Source organism: Dama dama, chromosome 5 (genome assembly GCF_033118175.1).
Source record: "Dama dama isolate Ldn47 chromosome 5, ASM3311817v1, whole genome shotgun sequence".
In the NCBI taxonomy this organism is placed as follows: Eukaryota; Metazoa; Chordata; class Mammalia; order Artiodactyla; family Cervidae; genus Dama; species Dama dama.
Window position 1 is genome coordinate 19,016,087 of NC_083685.1, and position 12,787 is coordinate 19,028,873.

Sequence of the window (12,787 nt, forward strand, 5' to 3'; positions counted from 1 at the left end):
GATCAAACTTGTGCACCCTGCATTGGGAGAGTCGAGTCTGAACCACCAGATGGCCAGTGAAATTCTTCAACAGCAATTTTTTTATTGTCACAGGTTGGATGGGGGCGATACTACTGGCTTAACTGTTAAAGGCCAGGGATGCTACTAAATATATTACAGTGAGCAGGAAAGTCCCCCCGCCCCCCAGCAATGTTTTCAGTCCAAAATTTCAATGGTGCTTGCATATTACTGGTTATATTTTCTAGGAGAATTGGCCCCTTTATCATTACATAATATCTTTTTTTATTCCTGATAACTTAGCTTACTTTGAAGTCTGCTCAGTCGGAAATTGATAGAACTCCTGCTTTCTTTTGATTAGTGTTAGCATGATATGTTTTCTCCATTCATTTACTTTTAATCTATATTTGTGTGTGTACTTAAGGTGAGTCTCTTGTAGACAACATACAGTTGGACTGTGTTCTTTGACGCACTCCAACAGTCTCTTTGAGTTGGTTGGTGCATTTGGAGCTTTGACATTCCAAGTGATTATCTGATATGGTTGGATTACTATTTACCCTATTTGTTACTGTTTCCAATCTGTTGCTTCTGTTCTTTATTTGTTGTCTTCCACACCTTCTCTGCCTTTTGTGGTTTCAGTCAAGCATTTTTAATTTCATTTTCTCTCCTTTCTTAGCATAGCAGTTATACTTCTTTTTTTTTTTTAACTCTTTTTAGCAGCTGCCCTAGGGTTCACAATATACATCTACAACTAATCCAAGTCCACTTTCACATAACTCTATACCACTTCATAGGTAGTGTGAATACCTCCTATTAATAATAATAAAGTAAACTAATTCCTTTCTCCTTCTCGTGTCATTGATGTCATTAATTTCACTACATATAATTATACATGTGGTAGTTTGGTGGTTTAGTCTATGAGTCGTGTCCAACTCTTTCGACCCTGTGGACTGTAGCCTGCCAGGATCCTCTGTCCATGGGATTTTCCAGACAAGGATACTGGAGTGGATTGCCATTTCCTTCTCCAGGGGATCTTCCCGACCCAGGAATCGAACCTAGGTCTCCTGCCTTGCAGGCAGATTCTTTGCTGACTGAGCTACGAGGGAAGCCCTAATTATACGTAAGTGTATATGTAATGTACAATATGTAAAGAAGCAAGTATAATCAAATACATTGTTGCTATTATTATTTTTAACAAACTGTATCTGTTAGATTAATAAAGAAAAATAAGTTCCTATTTTGCCTTCATTTACTCCTTTTTTAACGTATGGTCTTCCTTTCTAAATGTAGACCCAAGCTTCTAACCTATATTATTTTCCTTCTCTCTAAAGAACTTATTTTTTTAACATTTTTTGCAAAGGAGGTCTACTGGCAACAAATTCCCTCAATTTTTGTTTGTCTGAGAAGGTTTTTTTGAAGAATTATTTCCCATGATACAGAACTTTAGGTTGGTGAGTTTTTCTCTCAGCACTTTAAATATTTCACTACGTTCTCTTCTTGCTTGCATGGTTTATGAGGATAAGTTGTATGTAATTCCTTTTTAAAAAAATATTTATTTAGCTATAGTGGATCTTAATTCCTGTGTGTGGGATCTAGTTCCCCAACCAGGGATTGAACCTGGGCCCCCTGCATTGGGAGAGCAGAGTCTTAGACACTGGACCACCAGGGAAGTACCTGGATATGTCTTAACCTTGTTCTTCTATATGTAAGTTGGGTTTTTTTTTACCCACCTCTGGCTTCTTTCAGAATTTTTTCGTTGATTTTCTGAGCTTTGAAAATGATATGCAGAGGTGTAGTTTTCAGACATTTATCCTGCTTGGTGTCCGCTGAGGTTCTTGTTATCTGTGTTTTGGTGTCTGACATTAGTTTAGGGAAATTCTAAGTCCTTATTGTTCCAGATATTTATTCTGTTCCTTTCTGTATTTCTTCTCCTTCTGACACTCTCAGTATGCGTATGTAACACCTCTTGCACTTGACCCACAGTCTTTGTACAGGGTCAGCTAGAAGTTTGTTTGGGTTTTTTTTTCCATATGATGTAATGGAAAAACCAGAATGAAATTTTTGGCCAACCCAGTATAATTTACTCTGGTTTTTTAGCTTTGTTTTCTTTGCTTTTCAGTTTTAGATTCTATTGCGATAGCCTCTAACTCTCTCCTCAGCTATGTCCAGTCTACTAATAAGCTCATCAAAGTCTGTCTTCATTTTTATTGTAGTGTTCTTTAGCATTTTGGGTGTTCTTTCTTAGAATTTCAATCTCTCTGCTTAGACTGTCCATCTGTTCTTGCATGCTATCTACTTTATCCATTAGAGCTCCACCATATACATATATATATATATATATTTTTTTTTTTTTTTTTTTTTTTTTTTTAATTTTTGGCCACACACCCCAGCATATGGAACCTTAGTTCCCTGACCCAGATTGAACTGGCGTCCCCTGCATTGGAAGGCAGAATCTTAACCACTAGACTACTACCAAGGAATTCTAGAGCCCTTACCACACAAATCATAATTGTTTTACATCCCCCCAGTCTGATAATTCCAACATCTCTCTCATGCCTGGTTCTGTTGCTGGCTTTGTGTCTTCAAATTGTTTTTTGCCTCTTGATACGCCGTCTAATTTTTTTCTGATAGCCAGTCATGATGTCCCAGGTACCTGTAGAACAGTGATGGTGAGGTGTGGGGAAGGGGAAGTCATCTATAGCCCTATGACTAGGTCTCAGTCTTTTAGTGAGCCTGTGCCTCTGGATCGAGAACTTCACATGTTTTGAACTTCAAAAGTGTTTCTCAGTTTTTTCTCCCACCTCTCGCAGGATGGCTGGAATGGGCTGGAGTTGCCTATTTCCCTTCTCCAAGTCACTTAGGCTCTGATGATATACCAGTAGGGTAAGCTCTGGTTAACTAGCTTGTCCTGAGGGCAGGCCTTGTTAAAAACAGTGTTCTGGGGACTTCCCTGGTGGTCCAGTGGTTAAGAATCCACCTTGCAATGCAGGGGACACACATTCAATCACTGGTTGGGGAACTAAGATCCCACATGCTGCAGAACAACTAAGCCCATGTGCCAAAACTGGAGAAGCATGGGCTGCAACTGAAAGATCCTGAATGACACAATGAAAATGTCACATGCCACAACAAAAACCTGATGCAGCCAAATATACAAGTTAAATAAAATTAAAACAAACAAACAAACAAAAAAACAACAACAGTGTTCTGGCTATTTCAAAGTGGTTCCTTTTCCTGCCTGAAGCCTGAGGAGACTTTTCTTTGATATTTGCTATGGGAAACTTGTCTTGCTCCTAGAGGTAAATCTCATGATGCTATGGGTCCCCCACCCCCACCCCGTGACTGGATTTCCCTGGAGTCTTACATTCTCAGAATCAGTTGTGGTTCAGGTTTCCCTGCTCAGGCCCTGGTGCCCACTGGCCGCTTCTCCTCCTGAGTCTCTGCTCTGGGAAACCAGCCTCATCATTTCCCGTCTGTCAAACTAGGAGGCAGTGGTTTGCCTTGGTGCCCTCTCCTCTCGTGTGGATTCAGAAAGAGGTGTTGATATCTCAGCCCCTTCAGCTTTTTGCTTGTCGACATTCAGAAAACTAACATCATAGCATCTGGCCCCATCACTTCATGGCAAATACATGGTGAAACAATGGAAATAGTGAGAGACTTTATTTTGGGGGGCTCCAGAATCACTGCAGATGGTGACTGCAGACATGAAATTAAAAGATGCTTGCTCCTTGAAAGAAAAGCTATGACTCACCTAGACAGCATATTAAAAAGCAGAGACATTACTTTGCCAACAAAGGTCCATCTAGCCAAAGCTATGGTTTTTCCAGTAGTCATGTATGGATGTGAGAGTTGGACTATAAAGAAAGCTGAGTGTGGAAGAATCGATGCTTTTGAACTGTGGTGTTGGAGAAGACTCTTGAGAATGCCTTGGACAGCAGGGAGATCCAACCAAGCAATCCTAAAGGAAATCAGAACTGAATATTCATTGGAAAGACTGATGCTGAAACGGAAGCTCCAGTATTTTGGCCACCTGATACGAAGAACTGACTCATTGGAAAAGACCCTGATGCTGGGAAAGGTTGAAGGTGGGAGGACGAGATAGTTGGATGGCATCACCGACTCAATGGACATGAGTTTGAGTAAGCTCCAGGAGTTGGTGATGGACAGGGAAGCCTGTCGTGCTGCAGTCCATGGGGTCACAAAGAGTTAGACACGATTGAGCAACTGAACTGAACTGAGGTATAATAGAGTGACAACTTCCAGGCTCCTTACTTGCAGAACTGGAAACCAGAAATTCCATTTGTAATATTTTGATAGCTATCTTAGTGCTTAAATTGCCAACATCTGTTGAATCATAGAAAAGGCAAGAGAATTCCAGGAAAACATCTGCTTCATTGACTATGCTAAAGCCTTTGACTGTGTGGATCACAACAAACTGGAAAATTCTGAAAGAGATGGGAATACCAGACCACCTTACCTGCCTCCTGAGAAATCTGTATGCAGGTCAAGAAGCAAGTTAGAACCAGACATGGAAGAACAGACTGGTTCCAAACTAGGAAAGGAGTATGTCAAGGCTATATAATGATACCTTGTTCATTTAACTTATATGCAGAGTACATCATGAGAAATGCCAGGCTGGATGAAGCACAAGCTGGAATCAAGATTGCCAGGAGAAATAGCAACAACCTCAGATATGCAGATGACACCACCCTTATGGCAGAAAGCAAAGAGGAACTAAAGAGCCTCTTGATGAAAGTGAAAGAGGAAAGTGAAAAAGCCAGTTCAAAACTCAACATTTAAAATACTAAGATCATGGCATCCAGTCCCATCACTTCATGGCAAATAGATGGGGAAACAATGGAAACAGTGACAGACTTTATTTACTTGGGCTCCAAAATCACTGCAGCTGTTTACTGTAGCCATGAAATTAAAAGATGCCTGCTCCTTGGAAGAAAACCTATGTCAAACCTAGACAGCATATTAAAAAGCAGAAACATTACTTTGCCAACACAGGTCTATATAGTCAAAGCTTTGGTTTTTCCAGTATTCATGTATGGATGTGACAGTTGGACCATAAAGCAGTCTGAGTGCCAAAGAATTGGTGCTTTTGAACTGTGGTATTGGAGATGATTCTTGAGTCCCTTGGACTGCAAGGAGATCAAACCAGTCAATCCTAAAGGAAATCAACCCTGAATATTCATTGAAATGATGCTAAAACTGAAACTCCAATACTTTGGCCACCTGTTGCAAAGAGCTGACTCATTAGAAAAGACCCTGATGCTGGGAAAGATTGAAGGCAGGAGGAGAAGGGGATGACAGAGGATGAGATGGTTGGATGGCATCACCGACTCAATGGACATAAGTTTGAGCAAATTCCAACAGATGGTGAAGGACAGGGAAGCCTGGTATGCTGCAGTCCATGAGGTCACAAAGAGTCAGACATGACTGAGCAACTGAACAACATCTTAGCATTCACATCTTATAGTTCTGTGTGCTCTCACTTCATTTTTTTGATTATTTTATTAACATATCTTAATTTAAAAGTCTTTTTATACTTTTGTATATTTGCATCCATAGATCTTGCCTCTGATAGCTTCCACATCTTTTATAATCCTAAACCTATTTCATGATACATCTGGAGTAAATAAAATATGCTTTCTCTTAGTTTAAAAAATATATATGTTAAATTTCTTGTTTGATATAGACTTTATTGTAGATTGGAGTATAAGATCTGTTTGGGAAATTCCCAAAACCCACATTCCCCACGTTATCAGACAACTCCAGATTCTGAGTGCTGGATTGTCTTCAAACTTAAGAACAAAGATGGATCAGATTTTCCCTAAGTTGTTAGTGAAAAGCATGAGCTTGGAAACTAGAGACTTAACTTCTGCGCCCAGCTTTGCCTGCAGGTAGATGAGCACATTTGACTCTCTGAGACACAGTTTCTTCAATTCTAAAATGAGGAACATGTATAAGGTCACCTTGAAGGGTCCTTTATGGCTCAAAAATTCTGTAGCAAACTTTGAAGGACTCATTATTTAAGTCCTGAATCTATAGGCCATAGTAAGACTCTTTTCAAACTATACCATTCCGTGAAATAACTGTGAAATAAATGGGGTGGGTAAGGGGGTAATTAAGTTAATTCATATATTAGGACCCACAAAATGGAGACCACTCCAGTGGCCCAGCCCAAATCACAAATCTAAACATAAAGTCAGTCAGGTATTTATGGGAAATACCTACCAAGAAAACCTAACATACACCAATTACAATCCTCTAGCTCAGCTTTAACTAGTTTAGCTTATCCTTGAAAACAGGACCTGATAACCTTATAAGGAAATTCTCACCTTCTAGCCAGTCAGGTCCTGTTTCCATGTTGCTGCTTGTATTAATAACAGCTCTTATAAAATTCACTGTCACTCAAAATCCTTCGAGATGGTGCTCCATAACTTATGAGGTCCTATACTCCCCCAACCCATGGATTGCTTTTTCTTGAGTTAGGGACATTGAACTCGTTACTAAATCATCTTAGTTTTGTCATTTGACAGTAGTCAAAAGGTACACACCTTCAGTTATAAGTTTTGGGAGTGTAACTAAAGTACAACGTGGTGACCATAGTTAACAATATGTATTCTATATTTGAAAGTTGCTAAGAGAGTCAGTCTTAAAAATTCTCATCCAGAAAAGAAAGTAACTATGTGAGGTGATAACTAAACTTATTGTCATAATCATTTCACTATATATATATATATTTGTATGTATGGATCAAATCATAATGCTGTATACCTTAAACTAATATAGTATTACATGCCAATATCTCAAAACTGGAAAACATAAAATTAGAAATGGGGAGGAATTCCCTAGTGGTCCAGTGGTTAGGACATGCACTTCCCTTGCAGGGGGCATAGTTTTGATCCCTGGTTGGGGAACTAAGATCCTGCAAGTCAAGCGGCACAGTCAAAAAAAAGAAAAAGAAATGGGAAACTGACTAACTTTTTTAAAAGAAGTGGTTTTTTTTTTAACTGTTTAGCATGTTATTTTCTTTTGGTGGGCGTCCCTGTTTAGCGCACTTAGTACAGAGCTTGCTATAAGTAAGCAAACCAAACTTCTCTTAAAACTTAGAAAGGCCAAGAAATATACAACCAGAAAGAGCACATGGAATGAGACAGGTTTTGCAGTACGTGGGAAAGTTGTGCCCTAACACTCTGATCTGGATACAGCTCATCTCCAGTTGGTGAGTGAATGTATTGTTTTCATGCTCAGTGCTACCATTTCACATAAGTTTACTGCTGAAGACCAACAGTCACCAGGACTTCCCTGGTGGTCCAGTGGCTAAGACTCTCTGCTCCCAATGCAGGGCCCATGGTTTGGTCCCTGGTCAGGGAACTAGATCCCACATGCCACAGTGAGGATCAGGGATCTGGAGTGCCACAACTGAGACCCACACAGTCAAATAAATAGATAAATGTGTGTGTGTGTGTTTTTAAAGTAATTGTCACCAACTGATGATGTGACCATAGTTAGCTGAATCATCACCAACCATTGTTTCTTTCCAAACCCATTGTTCACCCCTCTCTGTTCCCCTTCCATAAGTGTTCTTGGGCCTTTTGTCCACTGAGTTTCACCCGAAAGCATTGGCTCTGATTTTCAAAGAACAGAGAGGCAGAGAGAGAGTTTTGTTTTAAAGAATAACTTCTTGGGCTTCCCTAGTGGTCCAGTGGTTAAGAATCCACCTGCCAAAGCAGGGAACCAGTTTGATCCCTGGTCTGGGAAGATCTCACATGCTGCAGGGCAACCAAACCCGTGTGCCATAACTACTGAGCCCAAATGCTCTAGAACCTGTGCTTGCCAACAAAAGAAGCCACCACAAGGAGAATCTCACACACCACAGGAAGAGTAGCCCCCACTCATTGCAACTAGAGAAAGCCTGCGCTCAGTAATGACGATCCTATGCAGCCAAAAATAAAATAATTTTTTAAAACCCCAAACTATGAAAGCAGACAGTGACATAATGTTTACTAGGGCCTGGGGGTGGGGTGGGGAAATGGGAGAGATGTTTAAGAAATGTTGAGAGAACAGCATCGAAACATATATATTATCTAGGGTGAAACAGATCACCAGCCCAGGTTGGATGCATGAGACAAGTGCTCGGGCCTGGTACACTGGGAAGACCCAGAGGGAGCGGGTAGAGAGGGAGGTAGGAGGGGGGATCGGGATGGGGAATACATGTAAATCCATGGCTGATTCATGTCAATGTATGACAAAAACCACTACAATATTGTAAAGTAATTAGCCTCCAACTAATAAAAATAAATGGAAAAAAAAAATGTTGTTGTTCAGCAACTAAGTCATGTCTGACTCTTTGCAACCCCATGAACTGCAGCATGCCAGGCTTCTCTGTCCTCCACTACCTCCCGAAGTTTGTTTAAATTCATGTCCATTGAGTTGGTGATGCCATCCAACCATCTCATCCTCTGATGCCCCCTTCTCCTGCCCTCAATCTTTCCCAGCATCAGGGTTCTTTTCAATGAGCCCACTTTTCACATCAGGTGGCCAAAGTATCAGAGCTTCAGCATCAGTCCTTCCAATGAATATTCAGGTTTGATTTCCTTTAGGACTGACTGGTTTGGTCTCCTCACAGTCCAAGGGCCTCTCAAGAGTCTTTTCTAGCACTACAATTTGAAAACATCAACTCTTTGGCATACATAATTGCAAATGGTCGATAAGTAAGTCCTGGAGACCTAATACACAATTTAGTGATTGTAGACAATGATTGCATTAGACGTTAAACTTGCTAAGAGACTACAATGCTCATTGTGTAGAATTTCATCTTAAAGCTAGAGAAGGAATATTCGGTAGAATACTGAATATGTATTTCTTTCCTTAGTAGGCTTGCCTTGTATAGGGGGTTGTATGGTGCCCTTCCAAAAGATATGTCCATCCAGAACCTGTGAATGTCACCTTATTTGGAAAAGGAACTTTATAATTAAGTTGGGGATCTCAAGATCAAATCATCCTGGATTATATAGTTGGCTGTAAATCCAATGACAAGTGTCCCTTTAAAAAAAAAATTGAGGTATAATTGAATATAACATTAGTGTCAGATGCATAACATGATTTGATATTTGTTTATATTGCAAAATGACCACAATATGTCTAGTTAATGTCCATTACACACATAGTTACAGAATTTTTTTCTTGTGATGAAAACTTTGAAGATTTGCTCTCTTAGCAACTTTCAAGTATACAATACAGTATTATTAATTTATAGTCACCATGCTGTACATTGTGTGTGTGGATGCTAAGTTGCTTCAGTCATGTCTGGCTCTTTATGACCTCGTGGACTGTAGCCCACCAGTCTCCTCTGTCCAGGGGATTCTCCTGGCAAGAATACTGGAGTGGGTTGCCATGCCCTCCTCCAGGGGATCTTCCTGACCCAGGGATTGAACCGGCACCTCTTACATTTCCTGCATTGGCAGGTGGATTCTTTACCATTAGCGCCACCTGGGAAGCTCCATGCTGTACATTACCTCCCCATGATTTATGTTTTTTTTTTTTCTTTGATTTATGTATTTTATAACTGGAAGTTGGTACCTTTCACCCATTCCACCCATCCCAATGACTAGCGTCCTGAGATGTGCACCTGAAACTAATACAATGTTACATGTCAACTATGTCTCAACAAAACTGAGGGAAAGAAAGACAGGAGACCATATAGAGAAGGCCATGCAAAGAAGGAGGTAGAGAATGGAGGGACATGGCCACTGTCAGGGAACACCTGGGGTTACCAGCAGCTGGAGGAGGAAAGGAAGGGTCCTCCCTGAGACCCTATGGAGGAAGCATGGGGCCCTGCCATCACCTTAATTTAGGATGTCTGGTCTCCAAACTGTGAGAGAATACATTTCTGTTGGTTTAAGCTACCAAGTTCATGGGGTTTGATATGGCAGCCCCATGAAACATAGATGCCACTTCAGAAATTTCTCTCATCATGGCCATTTAAGCTCCATGAGGAGAGGCGCTGAGTCCCTCTTTTCAATGCTTGGCACATAGTGGGTGCTTAATATATATCAAATGATATATCAATACCAGTGGGAAATTGTACTGACTCTACATTTCAGTGGTAGGTGAATTGTTTCCCCAATACTTTATGATATCTATGAAGAGGTTCTATGTGAATGCAAATCTAATGTACAAGAATTAACTTGTTTTGCAAGGTCTGTCTCTTTATTAGAAGAATAGTAATACAGGTGAGTACTGGGCTGGGGAGAGAAGTCTTGGCAACTATTCTAACTTTCATCATGGCCTCAGGAGCCTCAGGCAAGAGGGTTCACTTCTGTGGCTCAGTTTCCCAAGCCATGAAAAGAAAATCCTGTCTCCTTTCTAACTACTAAGGAGGATCATGGGGGATTGGACTGCACGGGGGGAGTCTGTAAAGTGCTCCAGCTTACTTTTTTTTTTCTGATGTGGACCATTTTTGAAGTCTTTATTGGATTTGTTACAAGATTGCTTCTGTTTTATGTTTTGGTTTTTTGGCTGTGAGGGATGTGGGATCTTAGCTCCCAAACCAGGGATTGAACCCTCACTCCCTACACTGGAAGGCAAAGTCTCAACGACTGGACCAAAAGGGAAGCCCCTCCAGCTTACTTAAGAGAAGTATGATGTGGCCCTACATTATTTGACTTACTCTCTGGGAACAGTTTCAAGTTCTGTTTCTGTCTCACTTTCTATATCTGTATTCTTCAACCATTCAGCAAAGTGGAAGGCAATAGCTGCCCAGTTAATAATCTTTTTTTTTTTTTTTTTTACAGATGGAGAAATTTAAGGCAGAAGGGGGTTACATGTTCAAATCAGCGAAGTAATTCACCGAGAGAATTCCGAAAAGATTCTGTGAGTCCAGAACAAAATGATTTGGTGGAGCCATCTGTTCGCCAGCTGCAGAGATGGTTTGCTAAAGTGCAGTGTTGTTGGAACCATTTGACTGTAGCACAAATCAATCAGGATTCAGATAAGACCCAGATTAAGCACTCCAGTGAAGAGATGCTTCTTCATCATACAGGTGAGCAAATTTTGTGACCTCTCTACAACTTTGGCATGTGTAAACCCAGGTTAAAAGAGGATGGAGAGTCCTTGTGGTCTTTTAAGTCATGCAACTTAAGCAGTGACCACAAAGAAGATGTATTATCTTGACTGGGTGAAAGAGTTTCACTGTATTTGTGAAGGTGACCAAGGATAAACAACACAGCAAACCAGATTCAAGGCTCAGATACTTTTGGCTCATATCTAGGCAACAGAGTCATGCACTAATCTCATGATGCAACTTAACTCAGATGGGGGGTGGGTGGGGAGTGGGTGGAGAGATGCTCGTGCTGGAGATGAGACAAGAATGGCAGAATGTAGAGAGTTGTTAAAACTGGGTGAGGGATATATGGAAATTCATTACACTATTCTGTTTACTTCATCTGTGTTTGAAATTTCCCCAAATAAGAAATGGCTTAGTACAGCACGTTGCTAACATTGCAAAAGGCTCAATGACTTACTTCCATGTCTTCCATGACTTACTGTCTTTGAGACAATCCATTGCTAGAATAAAAACTGCTGTCCTTCTACTATATTGTCTAAAGAGTACACGTGCTGTTGAAAGAACCATTTATTCAGTAACTTTTAAACATTTTAATAAAACTTTTGCTGCTTCCTGAATTTGAAAAAGGTTTTGAAATTATGTAATTGACTTAAGAGTGCATTATGAATTCAATAAAAGAATTCTTTTTCGGGATTAAATAAAAGACAAAATCAGAGAACAGCAAGTAAGTTTAGCTGCAATAAATTATCCCACATGTCTTGGGAATACTTTTATTCTGAAATACAAAGTATTAGGCTGTTGATGGTTATATCAGCAACAGACCACATTTTCCTGAACCCTAATTGGTACAATTAATATACAATTGAAAGAAGGGTGTTATTATACAAAGTTTGAAACAAAGAAAAAATTTCAATCACCCAATGTGTCTCTTTTATTGAAAAAGTATGATGCTGAAGCACAAAAATGCCTCTCAGGCTTCAGGGGGTTCCAATTTCAAGTATTTAGCAACTGTGAACTTGTGTGTACCCTATTTACTTCCTTTTTAAAAAAATATTTTTCTTATTTTTCTCAATGTTATATTCCTTCTTAGTCTTCCAGAAGAAAGAACTCACTCAAACATTTATGGGGAGCTTTGTTTTAAGTTAGGCACAGAAAAAGACAGGTCATCCCCAAGAATTGCAGTGTTAAAATGGTTTCCAATACAATCTCCTCCTACTATTGTTTTCATTGCTTTTTCCTGGTCACTCTCCAGGAAACTGCATTAACTTTTGTGTGTGTGTGTGTGTGTGTGTGCTTTGCTTCTCAATATCTTTATTATCATGATCACAGCTTTATTAAGATATAATTCACATACAACTCACTCATTTAAATTGTACAATTCAGTAGTTTTTAGTGTATTTACAGAGTTGGGTAACCATCACCACAGTAAATTTTAGAATATTTTCATTGTCCCCCCCACAGAAAGCCCTGGGCCCATTCACAAATCCCCCTAACCACCTCAACCCTAAGCAACTACTACTCTACTTTCTGTCTCTCTGGATTTGCCTCTTCTGGATATTTCATATGCGTGGACTCATATATGGCCTTTTGTAACTGGCTTCTTTCACTTAGCATCATGCTCTCAAGGTTCATTCACATTATGACAAGTATCAGTACTTCATTCCTATTTTAGTTAATTTTCCATTGTGTAGACCACATTTCATTTATCCG